This window comes from Schistocerca americana, chromosome 9 (genome assembly GCF_021461395.2).
Source record: "Schistocerca americana isolate TAMUIC-IGC-003095 chromosome 9, iqSchAmer2.1, whole genome shotgun sequence".
Lineage (NCBI taxonomy): Eukaryota > Metazoa > Arthropoda > Insecta > Orthoptera > Acrididae > Schistocerca > Schistocerca americana.
The window spans coordinates 139461943-139481619 of NC_060127.1; the positions used below are offsets into that span (position 1 = coordinate 139461943).

Sequence of the window (19677 nt, forward strand, 5' to 3'; positions counted from 1 at the left end):
ATCTGTTATATCTGTAGTTAATGGTGATATGCTAAATTGTAACGCACTGAAAACACTATTATTTACACCGATGTTTATTCCTTCATTAATAATGTGTGGTATTTTTTATTTATTGTTGTGTCTCGAATTACGGGCTTAAAATAAATTGTGTGTAATTGTAAAAGGCAACCAATAGTAACTGATTACAGGCCCGTCCACAATCGTAACCGATTCCTTCCTTCCCCTGACTACCACCAGATCTCAGAAGTATTAAACTGAGATATAAAGGAATGAAGAAACTTAATAATAATAACAATAATAATAATAATAAGTTTCACGATCTGGAATTTTTACTCATAGTGTGGCTTTACTTCGAAAGTAGCTGAAAGTACAATTAAAGCTACCTGTCAATTTGCGGTCATGGGTAGGATGAGTGTGTAAATTGAGCTTTTGCAGTTATTTATACATGAAAAATTCGTTTTAGATGACCATAATCACCTTCTGTTTTGTATAAAAAATGGTACATTCGATTTTTTACTGTTATTTGTAAAACTGCACCCATGTCCCCAATAGATATCTTCTCAGGAGGGTACAGTCGCCATAAAATAGAATGCAAAGCGTACTTAATCACGTAGCTCTCTTTTTTGAAAGGATCATGGAACCTTTAGGACTATGGCTTAGGTGGTTAATAAAAGTGATGTATCAGAACAGAACCCTGAGGGCTTCTCCGCTTTGCACCACTTCAGTATCATTTGAGTCTGGTTTCTGGTTTTCGAGACTAGAGGACAACCTTCAGTTTTAGTTTACAGGCATTAAAAGAACAATTGTTCTCTTCATTGATACCGTAAAGCCTCGAGTTATGCAGATGCATCGTATCGTCCAAAATTGTGCTACTGATTTCCAAAGATTAGATGTCGTGTTTCAGTCTGTGCATTTGGTTGTGTGCGATCACTCTCCTAGGAGATGCGTTAAGCTCACCTCAACAAGTCGCCGTACTGCTGGTGGAGGTCGAACATCTTACAGAGGATCAACGGCATGTCGAGAAACTCCAGAATATTCCCAACGATGGACAGCATAGGCGGCCCTGGAGCGTCGATGTGGGGCTTGGTGGCCGACCTGCAGTCAGAAGCACAGCTGGTTACATCTACTCACGTTTCTCAGTACTATGTACAGGAAGGTTTAGAAATAATGGTCAGCACCAGACTTTTGTCAACAAAACTGGCGTTTTAAAAGTATTACGTTCATATAAAGAACAATCAAAATTTTCTGTTAGAAGGCATATAGTCCAGAATCGGTTTGCCAGTCAGATAAACTTGCCATGTTCATTGAGGCAATCATCCAGCCGATGACACGAATGCTGTGCTAATCTCTTGACTATGTATCAGTGCTTATATATACGCATGGACCTAGCGCTAGGTTGCATATGTGCTGCGGAAATGCCCCCAAACGGAAATATATTCATCGCTCCTTATAAACAGTGCATGAAATGAAAAATATTTTCGAGTAAAAGGTCACTTAACTTTTCGCGGAGGTAAACGTAATAAAATTTTATATCAGAGAGGCATGAACAATAATTTACATTGTTTAAATTTGATTCACTTGTAACACTTTACTCTTATTAGTGTGATATGTTTTCTACAGTTCCTTTGTAAAAATTCAACAACAAAATACTATCATTAAATGTGGTCACTGCAGATAATCATCACCTCATTATGGAAAGTAAGTCCGATAGTTAGTGGTTCAACTTGTTATAACTTTCTTTCAATTTTCCTCTTGAAACAGTTCCTGCCTGCTCTCAGCAGAAAAGTACTTTGCACAGTGTACACATTCACAGAATATGGACCAGGGCTTTTCGCGAACTGCCCGCAGCTCGTGGTCGTGTGGTAGCATTCTCGCTTCCCACGTCTGGGTTCCCGGGTTCGATTCCCGGCGGGGTCAGGGATTTTCTCTGCCTCGTGATGGCTGGGTGTTGTGTGCTGTCCTTAGGTTGGTTAGGTTTAAGTAGTTCTAAGTTATAGGGGACTGATGACCATAGATGTTAAGTCCCATAGTGCTCAGAGCCATTTTTTTTTTCGCGAACTGCAGAAGTGCCAAATATTCTGAGGTGAGCATTTTCAGTTTGTATGCTATATAATGTATAAGGACCCTCCTCCTCCATTTGTGTTGCTAAATATCCCCTGGTTTCAATGAAGTAGTTAAAATAACTTGTTATTTTTTTATAGAGTATGAGTACTGTGGCCTAGTATTTTTGTAACAAGACAAAGTTCTTAACTGAGACAAAACTGAAATTTTTTATGCCTACTTAGAAGTCGCCATTCGTCTTCCAGAATAAAATTTGGTGACCCATTCACCATCGAACTGATGCACTAATGGAAAATATGTACGGTTGGAAGAGTTGTCTGGCATGGCGGTAAATTTGTTTACGGATCGTAGCGTAGGGGTGTTTCAGAGAACCACACTGTGTAAGTGAGTATAATCGCTTTCATTTATGCAATGCACGCTAGGAAAGTTCTCAAGAGACATGAATATTATGCTTTCAATACGTTAAGTGGCGTCAATGATGAAAGCACATCACGATTTAAATAATATGGTTCGAACGAATGTAATTATTCTGTGCGATTAGTGGTTGCATGTGCTTGTGATCGAATATGTCTTTTAATGTTTAGCACATCATATATGGGTGACTGGCAGAATGGATCATTTCTGAAGGCCACAGATAAAATGAAACACAAAAATAACAACGCAAGATTTCGCCGGGATTTGTAATAAATTCGAGATTTGTGACTAACAAATATCAAACCATGAATTCTGCATGTAAGGGGACCGCCAGTAAAAAAGCAGTGGTTGTGGACAACGATAAGGCTGCTGTAATACACTGTTTAACGTGGATGAGCTCCAACTGTAAAGAGTTATCACAAATTTCAAATCACAAGCCCAGGTGTGAATAAACGTGTCGGTAACCATCTTATAGATTTTATAAAGCGACCACGAGAAACTTTTACATCCTTCTTGGCTAAAAAACAGGGTATTACCAGACTGGAGACTACAATATACAACTACAGAATGGATCGTGTGTTTGACCCTGTGTAAAACAGTTTCAGTCTTTTAAACTCTAACAAAGAGCATTTAGAATGTGCTTCACTGTAGTCTGTGCCAATTACGTCCATGCGGTATCAGCTAACTAATAAGGTACAGAATAGCTGATGTGTGGTGTGTATCGAAGTTCTGCAGCTTCTCCACTGTGGTAATAAGAATACCCGAAATTTGAATGATGTTTATGTACGTCTGCCCTACTCTCAAGAGCGAGAAAAACTTGTAAGTTATGCTCTGTCAGCGTACAGTTTTAATTAGCCACCTGTAAATTTTGTGGAGATTCGTAAAACAGACTCCAACAAAGACAATACAAGCAGTACCCAGAAGTGATATATTACAGCAGCAGAAACATATTTGTCTCAATCCAGGATATTGTTCTCCACAATACTTCGGATACAGACGTCCCCGAATTGAGATTTATTCCTACAAATAATATTATACCACAAGTCTTGAGGAAAACAACCAATATATCAAACGGTTTAAATCATTCACCAATAAAGAAATTACTCCTTTCTGTTGTGTCAATGTATTAACTGTACGAAAAAGAACAACTGTAAATAAAAGAGGTCAAAGCCAAGACACGAAAACTGGAGTACATGACGAAAAGAGTTGCCACAAAGCAGGAGTATAAACTGATCCTGGAAAAAGGAGAAGCTACTACAGATGTACAGGCAAGGCTAACCATTTTCTTTACACACAGAGCATGGAAAAGTCTGGATGCAAGTGGAGAACATAATCTGTGAGCATTTACTGTAGATAGCTGTGGTAAGAGGCCATATGTGGGAGTACTGGCCGAAATGCGGGCATCAAGAACGTTTCCTACATTAAAGGACAGATGAAAAATCAAATTACAAAGCCAAATTCTCGTCTGGATCTGCCTAAAAAAGGATGGTTACATTTCTCTTAATCTTGTGGACTCACTTTTATGCAGTTAGTAACAAAAAACCCGTTTTCAGAGTTTCAAACTGATGGAGTAACATCATTCAATAGGAATTAGTTTTTAAAAACTGTTAACTTAAATTTCAGTACGGAATTTCCAAAAGAATGTGGAACTGGTGATCTGTCAACATATACCGTGGATTATATGGAGAGTTTAAAGAATTGTGTTATGCCGGAAATGAGAGGGAAAATTAAAATTCCCAAATACTCTCAACTACAAGAACTTCAAGAAGCAACAGAACTAACTGTTACAGCCATATAGGAGCTAGTTTGCAGGAAAAAAACTAGGTATGCATTAGAAACCAAGCACATACCTTCTTTGTACTTGTCAAATTACTGGCCAGAGAATGAAATATATGATTCAGACATAGACATAATAATAACTTAAATTTTATGTTCGATGTTATTGCAACTAGACCAAACAAAAATAAGAAATACCTCTGTCTGTGTGAATGTATATGCAAAAATTAATAAAGGTTTTTGTACAAGGATATTTGCTTTCGTGTTCTCTTCTGAGTCAGACGTCTTTAAGACGATGTCTTATTTCCAATGATCTGTGTATGTGCATTTGGATGCAGAGAGCAAGGCTGACCTTGAAAAGTAGTTGAAACTAGGTAGTTGAAAGCATAGTAAACTTGGTTTCTTACTGTATGAAGTGGTTGGTCAACACACAGTGCAATAGGCAACTTCTTCCTATTTCGCAACCCCAGACTGAAGGAACCAGAGCTTCTTGCTTTGCTGTATGCGGCTCAACTAGGGAGTGTATATATTCACCTTGCTGTGTGCTCTTGTCCACACTACTACTTAAAACTACAATAGAGCTGCTGCCGGAAGAATTGCCTCCTACCGACCTACGATGGAATAGCCACTGAGGAACTTGTACACAGATACTTGGTAAGAAGGGGTACGGCAGAAAATTGCACATCAAAATTTTCGTGGAAAATGGAAAGAAAACATAGTTGTAAACAGCAGATCATAATGCTACACATGCGCTGGGAATTGAGAAAAATCATTGTAATAACACAAGTACCTAAAACCTGGTCCCAAACGATCTCACCAGGAGAGATTGGTGGTAGCTGCTGATGCGTTCAGCTCGATGTGCAGCTACTGACTAACTCACTCTTACCTCCCACGCTACATCCCCTCCTTCCTCCTATTCATCCTCCCCTAGCTGGAGATACCAGTTTTTCAGATATGATCTAGCGTGTCGCTGACTGTAAACAAAAGAGAGCTAAATGAAATTCTTTATAAATACATAACGCGTGATTACACAAGAACCCGGCTGCGATACCGCAGCAACTGCGACATCGAAAATGGCTGCAAATAGTCTATTTCACTATCCTAATAAATTAATTGTAAAATAATTTACAAGAATCAAATAGATTGCTTAAGACATTCACTATCACCTTAGGATGATTCTTATTCATGATAAAACATATTTTCAAGTTTGAGAATCACATGCTAACATTTTGCAAATCAAGTAATTAAATTTCCGGCACAAGTAGATCGTAGCGCTAAATATATCCAAGGTCTTATGTTTGAGAACGCTAGCACACTTCTCCTACGTTTGTACCTAACAATAAAACCTTCCGATCACACACACACACACACACACACACACACACACACACCGTCCACCGACTGCTGGGGAGGTCACCCTCGCCGGCCAGGACAGGAATAAAGGCCTGCACCCTCGCTGACCACGTCGGCACCTGCGCACACGTCTCCAGCCACACTGAGTGCTCAAACTGCGTTTAATGTTTCAGTTTTTGCTGACACTTGAGCATCATCATCCATCATTTTCATCGATTTGATGAAGGAGAGAGAAAATGTTATCTTTTCATCTCATGATGTCGCGTCATTTCTTACAGCTTTTAAAATCTGGTCTTCAAAAGACGTAAGCATTTCGCTTTTGTTATTAATTGGGGCTCGTTGCACGTCACTAAAGGAAGTACATGGTGTAGCTGTCGAATTTTCAGGATGTTGCTGATTCACTTCAGTTTCCAAATGCTTTGGCCTTTTTGACGTGTGCAACAAGAAATAGCAATTCGTCGTAATGCCTTTATTGTCCGTAGTTCGTGGTCGTGCGGTAGCGTTCTCGCTTCCCACACCCGGGTTCCCGGGTTCGATTCCCGGCGGGGTCAGGGATTTTCTCTGCCTCGTGATGACTGGATGTTGTGTGCTGTTCTTAGGTTAGTTAGGTTTAAGTAGTTCTAGGGGACTGATGACCTTAGATGTTAAGTCCCATAGTGCTCAGAGCCATTTGAATACCTCTATTTTTTCTCTTCTTTGCACCCTGTCCTGATGTAACAGCTTTCTGGACCTGATAGCTGAATTTCATTTGTTACAGCGTCAGGCAACAGTTTTCTCCTTTTTAGATTATCAGTTTCTACTTGCTAAGTACGTTCGTGACGCAATATGGGAATGTTTTATGACTAAGTATAAGCCAGAGAAAGCAAGGATAACCTGAAAAAAAAAAAAAAAAACAGAAGACATTTATCACCACACTAACCTTCCTAATGTGCTCAGGACTCTTAACGGCAAACGTACTGGAATAGCAAAGCCCGATCAAAGTGGTTCCCTGTACTACAGTTATTAGAAGTACTTTTCTATTACTTTAGTGCTAATTTCCAATGTAAACTACTGTTTTACTTGCATTAAAGTAGGGGCATACGCCGATTCAAACGTTTCGCGGGCAAGTGCTCTACCAACTGAGCTACCCAAGCACGACACACACCCCGTCCACATAGCAGGTCCGGAGTTCGAGTCTCGGTCCGGCACACAGTTTTAATCTGCCAAGAAGTTTCATACAAGCTCACACTCCGCTGCAGAGTGAAAATCTTATTCAGGACCAAACTTGTTTTCGTACACAAGGACATTCGAGAGGATGGACCGGTAAAAAGTGAACCCTCTGCCGCACGCTGCTGGAAGATTCCTTGGGAGCGCTGCGCTAGCCGTAGCTAAGCACAACTTGTCGTGTGCGTTGTCCTCGCACAACGCAGGCAAAATTGTTGAGTGCGGGTGCGCGCGCTTCGCGATTGCGCCGCAAATTTGTCGTGGTAGGACCTAGGTGTGGACCCTTTGTGGCGCAGCTGCTACCGGTCTACTGGCAGCGCGGAGGCCGCGGGGTCGTGCTGTTCTCGTTGCAAGCCGCCTAATCTGCCACCAAAGTGTCTGCCGCAGGGCATTCCCCATGCTCTTCCAAGAGCAGGGAAACTCCTACACCAGAGCCCGTGGCGCTACCCGCTTACCCGCATGTGGTCTATGCCTGGGCTGGCGCTGTTCAGGATAACCTAATGATGCCAACAAATGAACATCCAGTGCCCCATGGCAGTGTCGGTCTGACCACCGGATCCGCTACTGACACATTGGGTAAACCCAAAGCTCCCAGTCTCTGGGCTCCCACAGCCAGTCCTCTACAAACATTACCAAAGCGGAAACAAGAAAACAATGAAACGGACGTAATGCCAGCAACGAAGCGCCCAGCCTGCAGCCGGCTCGCTTCGGACGCCACCAGAGATGACTTGGAGCTGGGTGAGGAGACTGTTGTCGCCAATATCCCAATAGCTTTGCACCAATTGCATCCCCAGAAGCGGATGAAATTGTGGCGAAGAAAAACCAACAGTCCAAATCAGGGACGCTGCCCAAGCAGAAGGACAATATCCCTCCTATCACAGCCACCATACAAAATGGCACCATAGAGGTTATTAAGGACATTGCACCGATGTTGAAAGGAGGCGTCAACACGTCATTTAGGGGCTCATTGGTGAAATTCCAAGCATCAACACTCCCAGACTACAGAGCACTAAAAGACTATTTCCAGAGACATAGCATCAACACTCCCAGACTACAGAGCACTAAAAGACTATTTCCAGAGACATAGCAGAGACATAGCATCCCCCACCACACATCCACCACCACACATATCCAATAACTGAAAGGGACACGTTGAAGGCGGTGATCGAACGTCTCCCCCACAACACCGACCCAGAGGAAATCAAGGCCGACCTCATCTTCCGCAAATTCAAAGTGATCGAGGTCGAGCGGGAAACGCGTGCCTCTGACCCAGCTAAACCAGGGGAAGGGCGCAAGAAACGCGCGTCTTTCAAGGTCATCCTCCATCGTGACCAAAAAAAAAAAAAAAAAACAGAGAATTGTACGCAGTAGACTTGACGCTCCATTGCGAAGTCACAATCGAAAAATACCGGCAACCTGAAGGTCCTGTGCAGTGCCACCAGTGCCAGCAGCTCTTTCACAGCGCCGAAAATTGCAATCATCCACCAAAGTGCGTCGAATGAGCTGGCCCCCATCTTAGCAGCACCTGTGCTAAGAAGCGGGATACGCAAGCAAAATACGTCCTCTGCGGTGACAGCCACCCTGCAAACTTCAGCCGCTGCCCCACAAGGCTACAGGTGATGGCGAGCCGTCCCCCACAGTTGTCCCTGCGAACTGCTACTGCAGCCGCGGCTACGCCCGCGAGCTCTGCTCCCGCGGCCACAGCCACAGTCACGCATGAGCTCTGATGCTGTCAAAGGCCACAGACTGACTGTGGCAGGGCCAGACCCATATCCATCGCTTCCCCCACCACGCGCCCCGTCGGCTGCTGCACCCCATCACCTCAGCCCTCCCCACCCCAGGGCGCGGAGCCCTCTACCCAAAGACCTTGTAAAAAATAACTAGACGCACTGCTGTTGCGGGATAATTTGAACCTACAGCTGGACGCCATTATAGTGGTTGTAGTCTCATGTGTTATGTAGTATTGTTGTTTATGAAGACCCTGATTCAACGTTGTATATTTGTTGGTATGTACATACAGTATTTATTACTTGTAATTCTACTGTCTGTACATTCCAATCAAAATACGTACAATGGTGAAGACTTGTGCAGCAGTTAATTGTACAAATAAATTCGAGAAAGGAACGAATATTACATTTCACAGGTATGTGGATATTTTAAGTTGTTTTGTATGTCAGTGCACTTGATTAATAAATGTTTTTGTAACACAGTATTAGCATAATGTCTGTGCATCTATTTGCAGGTTTCCTTTCTCAAAACCACAGCTGTTACATAAATGGTTACACGCTGTCAGGGGGCAAGATTTCCGACCGACAGAATACCATTTTATATGTTCTGATCATTTTGAAGAAAGTTGGATGATCGGTAGTGTTTTCATGGTCTAGGTTAGGTGGAAACTTGATAATTTGGTCGTGAGTTGCCAAAGCACTATGCCATATATAACGCACTTCTCGTCATAAAATCTAAAGCAAGGTAGAGTCAGAAAATATCTATTAATATAGTGGGCAAATCTTCGAGTATTTTGATGCATTTTGCGTACATCTATCGTAAATGAACTACGAAAAATGCTAGGGATCCAGTACATAACTTTTAGCTACAGCAGATTTCATGTAGTATGTAAGATAAATTCATAAACAGTGACTAGTTGCTGTTTGTTCATAAATTAAAAAGTATATTGTAGTAACGTATTTAAATGAGGCATTATGTTTGTGTCTTAACTTTTTTTTCCTTTATTGAATTTCAATTCCCCCTGAAGGTGGCGGGCTGGAAGCAACTTAGTATGCCACTCTTCAGCCTACAGACTTTGTTAGAAAGATGAAGAGAATAAATAATAAAAACAGGTGATAAAATCGGAGACTTAAAGAGTAACATGGCGAAAAGAAATCGTGGAACTTAAAACAAAGAACAGAGGGATGATGACGCTAATAAAATACATACGAAGCAGACAGGTAAAACAATAGACAGACAATTAAAAAACACAGCGACAGTCTGGTTTCTGTTCGCAAAAGACATAAAATTCACCTAGCGATAGCATGGTTTCTGTTCACAACACGAGAAAGATGAACAACACTGGTCACTGGAACACTGCACTAACAAGTTGGCAAATGTTAGATACCACAGGCAAGAGCAGGTGGGGGGAAACAGGACAGATGATGGGAAAATAAAAAAGGGGGGAAAGGAGAGTAAAAGTGAAGGGGGGGAGCCAGTAAAGGAGCTGATGGAGGATGAGGACCCATAAGAGGGGTGGGGGGCGCTGGGCAGACGCGACAGGGAGTGGGGTAGGCAGAGGAGGGGAATACAAAAGGACTCGGGGGGAGAAGGGAGGTAGGGAAAGGTTGAGTGGGGAGAGAACAGGACAGAAGGGGGGAAGGGGGAGCCCAGGGAAAGGGCAGAGGATGTTGATAGGAGGGATAAATGGAGGGAGAGAGGGCATCATCCGGGAGAGGGAGTGACATAACTCAAGGGAAGACATTTTATAACCAAAAGCGATGTGTAAACACTGGAACACCGCACATCAGTTTACCACTCTAATGGCCGCCGCACAGCTATTCAATTTGTCCGCTCCTCACAGCTGACCACTCGCGCGGTTGTGGGTGCCTGCCACTACCATACAGTTTCAGTATAATCTAACATAACAGTCGCGACACTTAGCCTCGATTTTGTTGCCTATCGAGCCAGCAGCGCGCCAAGCGGCCAGTAACTTAAACTGTGAGTTCGGCGCGATCATGAAAGCAAATAGTGGTTGTTTCTTTTGATTTCTACAATGGTTTTTACAAGCGGGAGCGTTTTTAGCACAATAAATTGCAGCAACAACAGGAAGAAGACACCACAGCTGTCTTTTTGAGGTTTCCTAAGGATCCTGAGAGGCATATACCATCATGTTACTAAACTGTATCGTCAGGATTCACTTGCAAACTACATATGTATTAATGATTAATGTTTCGTTTTAGGAGCAGAAAATGGCTAGTTAATAGCAGACAAGAAGACCTTATGAAGAAAGACCCAGTTTACCTGTATAATAATATTTGGTTTTGTTCGCTACATTTCTACATCTACATGATTATTCTGCAATTCACATTTAAGTGCTTGGCAGAGGGTTCATCGAACCACAATCATACTATCTCCCTACCATTCCACTCCCGAACAGCGCGAGGGAAAAACGAACACCTAAACCTTTCTGTTCGAGCTCTGATTTCTCTTATTTTATTTTGATGATCATTCCTACCTGTGTAGGTTGGGCTCAACAAAATATTTTCGCATTCGGAAGAGAAAGTTGGTGACTGAAATTTCGTAAATGGATCTCGCCGGGATGAAAAACGTCTTTGCTTTAATGACTACCATCCCAACTAGCATATCATATCTGCCACACTCTCTCCCCTATTACGTGATAATACAAAACGAGCTGCTCTTTTTTGCACCCTTTCGATGTCCTCCGTCAATCTCACCTGGTAAGGATCCCACACCGCGCAGCAATATTCTAACAGAGGACGAACGAGTGTAGTGTAAGCTGTCTCTTTAGTGGGCTTGTTGCATCTTCTAAGTGTCCTGCCAATGAAACGCAACCTTTGGCTCGCCTTCCTCACAATATTATCTATGTGGTTTTTCCAACTGAAGTTGTTTGTAATTTTTACACCCAGGTACTTAGTGGAATTGGCAGCCTTGAGAATTGTACTATTTATCGAGTAATCGAATTCCAACGGATTTCTTTTGGAACTCATGTGGATTACCTCACACTTATCGTTATTTAGCGTCAACTGCCACCTGCCACACCATACGGCAATCTTTTCTAAATCGCTTTGCAACTGATACTGGTCTTCGGATGACAACAAAACCAGTTCATGAACGCAGACAATAATAAACTTTTGCGGAATGCAGTACCCACACTGTTTGACGTCCCCAATAAGCCACCTCAACTGACAATGAAGAGCTGCCACAAAGATTTGACAATCCATCTAAAGCTGTAAAACAGTCCAATGACACGGAAGCAGCCAGTTGAGCTCTCCGTATATCAGTGCCAGATTCGTGTGAATCGTCAGCACAGACCTGCTTTGACGATGAAGTGGTTAGATTAAGTGCAGTTATATGCGTCTTACAAAAGCGTTACGTTTGGCATATATTTCATTCACTTCTGTTGTTAGTCACTTAATTTTCCTTGCTTCTTTCGTGTAATGGCATTATTTTGTGAGCACATTGTTCACTGACAGATTGTTTGAAAATTATTAAAATATTTGGTTTTGCGTAGAATGTAATCAGCTCATTTTACTGTTTTCAACATATGTCACCCACAATTTGGCAGTTGCTTGTCCCATTTAGAATAATAAAAAAGATGAAGGTCGTACTTGTGGCAACAGGCGACAATGACAAACGCAGTAGGCCTACCGAACGATAAATGAGCTGTCGATCACTTCTGCATGTAGTGGTACATGTATGTGCTTCTTACGTGTGAATCTGTGTGTTTATATTCTTTTCATATCAACGAGGGAAGCTGCAATTCTATCCAACGTCACAAGTGTTTCTTCACGAATGTGTTGTAGCTTGCCACTAGATTTATGATTTTTGTCCACACTTGCGCTTATTTTAGAATCATTTTTAGAAACATATATGCCTTCTGATAGTACAAAAACCCTTGGGGGCACGAAAATAACTTAAATATTTCGTAAATTACGTAGGAAATGGCTGGAAAACAAACATTATGCTTACAACGCGTCTTACTCTCCGCTTGGAGCGCTACTGTCGCTCCATCTGTCAAACTGTAACAACTTTTACACCAGTGAGTGTCGCGACTGTTATGTTAGACTGTGGTTTCAGTCTTTACCCAGCCCTCAACCGGCGTCGTTTCTTGACGAACTGAGAGAGCTGCGGCAACTCTTCTCAGGATTCAGTATAATGACCATGTTCAATACATTTAGGGGCGTCTTGGCTAAGCTCCGAGCTGCGCCTGACGCTCTGACAAAAATCATGATTATCGCTGAAGGAGCAATGGCACTGATGGCACACTTTGATGGATCCCCCTAAATCCACGAGAATTAAAATCGCAACCTGGAACGCCAAAACGTTAAAACAAGCAAAATCCTTTTAGAAGACTATTTAGACCGGCATGCCATCGATATTATGTGTCTGACGGAAACGCACCTCAAGCCTGACGACCGATTCGCTGTCAGAAACTACGCCATCCACTGGTTCGACCGTGTGGACCGCCCGGGCGGCTGGACAGCGGTATTGGTTAAGAGCAGGTGCTTCCAAACATTGGATCTCCCGCAGACTCGTACTATCGAGAAATCAAAATTGGTCAAAACCTGTGGCAAATTATTTCGGCCTACCATCCCACCACGTATAACTGCACAAGACCTTCGGGAACTGCTTAGGGTTGGCAATAGTGTATTGGTGGGACGGGACCTAAATTCGAAACACGGAGCCTGGGGCTGTCGTGCCGAGAACGCAAGTGGCAGGACTCTGCGGGGATTCGTTGAAGGACGCGCCACCCTGAGTGTCATCACCCCAGTCGAGCCAACGCTTATTTCTGGCAACGCGGGCAGAAATTCGGACATATTAGACATTTTTGTTGCGAAGAACTTGGATCTCGATGCGGCGGCCACAGTGCACTACTAGCTGGACTCCGACTACATTCCTGTTATGCTGGATCTTGCCAGTGTCAAAGACGATGCCGGGAGTATGGAAAATACACAAGTCATCACAAACTGGGACAGATATACCTACGTGGTGGGAGAGCACATGGAGGAGAATCCCCTTCTCCAGACTGAAGAAGACGTGGACGAAGCCATTGAGAAATTCACTGGCATTCTCCACGCCTGTGCTCGCGCTACTAGCGCCAGAATGACCACCAGATCCTGTAGCCAGGGACCTGACCCCTGACATCTGGGATCTCATAGTCGCCAAACGCAGGAGGCGTAGGCTGTGGCAACGCTACTGCGACCCAGCCGATCGCCGCCTGCTGTGGAGTCTAGAGGACCATGTGAGATAACGACTACAAGATCACAGGAGCCGCTGCTAGGAGGAGAAACTAGGAACCGCCGATGTAGACATATCCAGACGCAAGGTCTGGAAAATAACCCGGCAGCGGTAAGATCCCACCAGAGGAAACAAGCCACTCCACGGTGAAGACGGTCTTGCATATGACGAACAAGAAAAGGCGGAAATAATGGCAAAATCACTGGAGTCACAATTCCGGACTCACATCATGCAAGATGAAGTGAGCAACAGGCAGGAGAGAATAGTTACTGGACGAATGACTCAGATAAGAGATACGCGGCCAGTGACAGAATTTGTGCCCGTTAGCGTGCCGACTGTATGTACACTCATCAAGCGGCAGGGCAACCACAAGGCTCCTGGCATTTATAATGCCTGCTTGAAACTCACATACTTCACTTCAGCGTGGAAGGCTGCAAAGCTCATCATCCTGCCCAAACCCAATAAATATCTGCAGCTTCCCAAAAGCTACAGGCCCATCTCTCTCCTAACAGGCCTGAGTAAATTCCTAGAAATAATAATCCTTTCACCCCTCCATCAATTCCTGACTGAAAACAACATCCTTATACCCAAACAGTTTGGTTTCCGCGCTGAGGACTTCTCTATCCAACAATCCCTTCGCTTGGTAGAACATATTTGTCTGGCCAGGGCAAGGGGAGAAGCAACAGGAGCAGTGTTCCTAGACACAGAGAAAGCATTTGACAGCGTCTGGCACGATGGCTTAATTTACAAACTTGATCAAATAGGGCGCCCAGCTCATATAACCTGGATCATTGACTCCTTCCTTACAGGGCGTCAGTTCTTTGTAAGGAGTGGAGACAAGTCCAGCCAGACACGACGGATTACGGCAGGAGTCCCGCAGGGCTCAGTTTTGGGTCATGTCCTCTACACCATATACACGAATGACACCCCTAGGCAGTTGGATGGAGAAATTGCTCTGGATGCGGACGATACCGCAATATACAGAAGCAGTCGCAGCCTCCTCCTCACACACCGCCACCTCCAGCAACATCTTGACAATATTACCCAGTGGCGCAACCGCTGGAAGATTAAAATCAATCCTGCTAAGTGCCAAGCGATCTATTTCACCCCTAAGATCAAACTCCCGCATCGCCAACACACAATTGACGGCCGAAAGCTAACCTAGCGAAACTCAATCATTTACCCAGGGGTCGAAATAGGTCGGCACTTAACTTGGAACAGGCACCTAACTACTGTTGCAAATAAGGGCTGCGCCTTCTGTGAGCTATACCCGCTTCTGAAAGGTGATGGTATCACCATCCAATGCAAAGTCCTTCTCTGGCGTCAGCTCATACTTCCGGTCACCCTATATGGTTCGGAGGTATGGTCTATGGCATCGGATACCGCACTTTCCCGACGTTTTCCGCGTCATCTCTGGCGCTGGCAGATACGTCCCTAACACACACATTAGAGACCTTTTAGGCTAACCCACCACATACACACTCATTCAGGAAAAATCTACAAAATTTTATGGAACAGCACACCCCACTTTCTTATACATAATTTAGGAGACGAACCACCAGAAGTTTCTCATAAACGTCCAAAATTAACCCTTACATGCTTCTTTAGAGACCTATAACACATTCATAAAACACCAAGCACAAACTTACACACAGAAATCACACACACATCCCCAATCCCTCATTTCAAATAACCCCTAGCGCGTTCCGAAGTCAGACGAGAACAGCCCAGTGGCACTTCGTGTACAACAAGAACACACATAGCCTCGTCGTACACATGGACTTGAACACGTGTCCATATTTTTGGTTATGTGATGATGCTGTCAGACTTCTCCATATCCCTCACTTTTTGGCTCTTTCAGGGTCCAACACAGCGTGACGACAAGATATTTATGATTCACAGAAACGGCAAACCAGATGCGGTCCCAGCTGATCGCTTAAAGTTGCAATAGCAACTTGGGAACTGCTCTATGTTATCCAGTAGTGTACTTCAAACTCCTTTAAAAGTAAGTCTACCGCATGTTATTCAAACTCGGTTAGGTACAAACACTGTATGTCAGTAGCCAAAGTACTAGGGGCTCCTAGTTTTACTAACATTTCTTGAAACTTGTTATTTGCATTCTGTTCGTATGTATATTGTTATACCAGCTACAGCTACTGCGACATGGACTGGGAGCGACTAATTTGGCAGAATCGATTTGATTCAGATTATGAACTAGGCATTCCATGTGGTATGTACGTGTAAGGACTGAAATCTTTGGGATACTGTTTTGTGATGTATGATATTTTATGCTCTGAGGAAAATATATACAAAACAGAAGACAGTTCGGTATATTTATTAGTGCTTATTCAGTGGTATTACATAGTTCACCTAAAATAACGCAGATAACGCATGTGGATAGAAAATTCATAAATTATGCACGCTGTTCTACACGACCACAGGGCAAATTGATTCTTAGTCATTTAGTACAGCAGCTGTAGCGTTGTTCGGGAAAAGGCAACTTGCCCACTAGGAACGCTGCTCGCTTCTCCGTTTAGAGACAGATTATCTCTCCCCAGCATTTCATTTCCAGTTCTCTTATGTTAGTGGACAAAATATCTTCACTGAGCTCCTGTTTACATAGTGAACTAATTTTGACTTTATGAAATGGGTACTTATCTGAAGTAGATATGTGAGCCTTTATGTAAAATACACTCACGTTCAGAGAAAAACAGAACACCTTGAACGACTGCAGATGGGACGTTCACATTCAAAGGACATGCACATTAGTATGTTCTGCAGAAGTGATTGGCATTTGAACCACGTAGGCCCGCGGACTCACGGTGCAACACACCCTACCGCAAAATGTCCCTGCGGCTCCCGTTGTCGCTATAAACCGAAGGTAATGGATCAGTCTCACTTGAATACAAGTGCAGGATGCCTCTGAGGCGTATGCGCGAACCGTAACGTCAAATCAGTGAGTTTGAAACAGTGTGCATTGTTGGCATGAGAGAATGTGATGCATCCGCCAGGGAAATTGCTGCTCGTGTGGGATGAAGTGTTTCGGCAGTACAACGGGTGTGTGCAGAATGGTTCATGGAAGGCCGTAGGACACGACGAGATGGGTCAGTTCAGACCACCCAAGCCAGCCGTCGAGAAGATAGGCACCGCATCGGAATGGCATTGCAGCACAGATCTGAGTCTTCCTTGGCCCTGGCCCAACAGCGAAAGAATGTAACATATCGTACACTGTCAGGGGTGACAGTCCATCACAGTTTATTACGGCATGGGTTACGTGCGCGTCGTCCACTACTCCGTCTACTTGCTAGACCGAAATGGTGTATCCCGACGTCGATGGAGACAGGAATGGCATCAGATAGTGTTTCCAGAAGTTCTGTTTGTTTGATAATTGTGGCTGCATTTTGGATCCCAACAGACAAGGGGAGCAACATGACAATAGCTGCATTTGCACAATGGATACAGTGCCAACTCGAGACCTCAAGGTGTGGGGTGCTATTGGGTAAAACCACAAATCACAGTTGGAGGGTGACCAGGGCACTATGACCAGTGTGACCTACGTGAATGACATCCTGCAACCCGTAGCCATATCCTTTCCCCACAACATCGCAGACGCCATTTTTCAGCACAACAATGCACGACCGCATGTTGCTGCACGACCACGTGCCTTTTGCTATGCCCGCCAGATCAGCAGACTTGTCACCAGTCAAAAATGTGTGTGACATGTTGCAAAGATGGTTGCAGCGCTGTGACCAAAAGCCAACCAACACTGATGAACTTTGGGACCAGGTGAACGCAGCATGGATGGCTATATCACAGGATGCTATTCGCGCTTTATACGCGTCGATGACATCATGTATGGGACAAGTTACCACGGCCCATGGCGGATCCTGTGCCTAGTGGCAAAAGGACACATGATGAACCTTGGTGTTCTGTTTTTCCTCTACATATGTGTAGGTTCCTATAAACATTGGCTGTGAAGTGCATGATTTGTAAGTGTTATGTTGTCAGTGACCTTGTAGCGCTGGTGGGAAATGGATAAGATTGGTGAATGTGGCACCTCGCCGTTTTTTATTGTTAAGGGATGTTTTAGACCTATGTAACTGTGTTGTAGTCTCTTGTTGATGAATTAACGAATGACCAGGAAGTTACTACACTTCTATCAACATTAATTGTGTTACTGGTATGCCACATAAGTCTTTTCCTATCTGGAATTCCTTGCACTTGCAGAGTGGGGTGTGGTGAGTGGAACTACTTACCACCCATTCATGGTATATCTTTCAAGATGTCTGTGAATATGTGTGACGAAATGGGACTGATCATGATCAAGTTTAGAACAGTAATCTGCTGTAATTCATAGGCTGACTTAAGTTCAAATATCTGAAATTCCATAACATGTAGGTGACCTACTTGTGTTGAGAGGGATGCAATTTAAGCAAGTGGATCTCTTCTGTAAAGGATAAGGGGTTATTTTTAGGAAATACGATGTGAAATTGTGATTTAGTGTGTTCCAGTGTGCGATGCACCAGCCTCAGGGCAAACGGCGAACGCAGGCTGGCCATTGTGTTATGCAGGTGACACAGTTTTACAACGAGCGTCGATATGTGTACGTGCGCGGCAGCCATCAGAACGCAGCAGAATTACGCAGGCGCGGGCCGCGTGTGGCGCGGTTGGGTTAGCGAACTCATCGATAACCTTCTAATAAACACGCCGCCATGTAACCGGCGAATTAAGCAGGGGGCCTGCACTATTTAAGGGCATCAGAAGTGGGCGTCGGCATTCAGTTCGACTGATTGGGCATTCGGTCGCTGTCACGTCTTCGTCATCAGTGTCACTGTCCACGAGGACCGGCCGGTGGGGGCACTGCCCGCTGCTGCTCCCGGCGTCGTCACGAGCCGCCACGTCTGCAGGAGGTGCGCTGGGTTGGGCCTCGTGCCGCTAACCTCCTACCGCCTGCACAGCCGCTGACCGATCCTGGCGTCACGTTCCCCACACTGCGTGCATCAGCTCGTCTCCACCACAACATTAGTGGTGGGGATGAGCTACCGGAAAATGTATTGGGAGAACCAACAATAAAGAGGAAGATTGCTAAAAACAGCCACCTTCTTCTACCCAACCATGCTCTACAACCCTGACCACGTCGCCCGCTCCGGTCATCCTATTACACTTCAGATGTTTTGAGAGCTGAAGCTGATGTGATACCCCTCATGATGTGAAAATTATTGCCGACAGTGATAGTGGACAGAATGAAACTGACATTTACGAATACATATGACATCCTGTTGCACGTGGCACAGGCTCTGCAGTGTGGTAGCCAGCTGACTGATACAACCGTCGAATCTTTTTACTCAGTTGCTCGCGTAACAACTGCAAATAAGTACTCACTTCATAGTCACTATAAATCCACTCGCTATATTATCCGTTTCAGCTGCCTCTACATATTGCTTTACGCAATCCACAGTACCTTCAAATACCACATGCATGATTTTCACGTTCTCTAGTTTGATATGTGCAATATAAGAAATTTGTTGTAGTTAAATTTTGTCTAGGGATACATTTTCGACGATGGCCACTGTTCAAAACTTGTTTGAAGACGATTTTGTACGTTTAACTTCAATAATTTGAAAACTGCGGTCTTTAGCGAAAATGTATAGCGGTACAAGAAATTACATACAAAAACGTTTTTTTCACTTTTTCTGTAGGACTAGTAGCTTGCGCATATTGAGCGAGAGAATATGAAAATTGAGCACGTGGTAGTGGAAGGTATTGCAGGTTGCATAAAACCCACAGGTTGGGGAAGCTAAATCATCCTGTATATACAATGAAGGCCTTAACGGCTGGGTGTAACTGTAGCTGATGAGTCTCCTGGGATGCATGGACAGAACGTTTACTTCACAAAAGACA

The 19677-nt window shown here is 44.0% G+C and overlaps 1 long non-coding RNA gene across 1 annotated transcript in view; it reads right to left on the minus strand.

Moving 5' to 3' along the window:
• The window catches only part of LOC124550618, a 98887-nt gene that overhangs the window by 60536 nt on the left and 18674 nt on the right, over positions 1-19677 (minus strand). The window contains exon 2 of the long non-coding RNA XR_006967730.1: positions 958-1095. This is a non-coding gene — a long non-coding RNA (uncharacterized LOC124550618). The remainder of the gene's footprint in view (positions 1-957; positions 1096-19677) is intronic.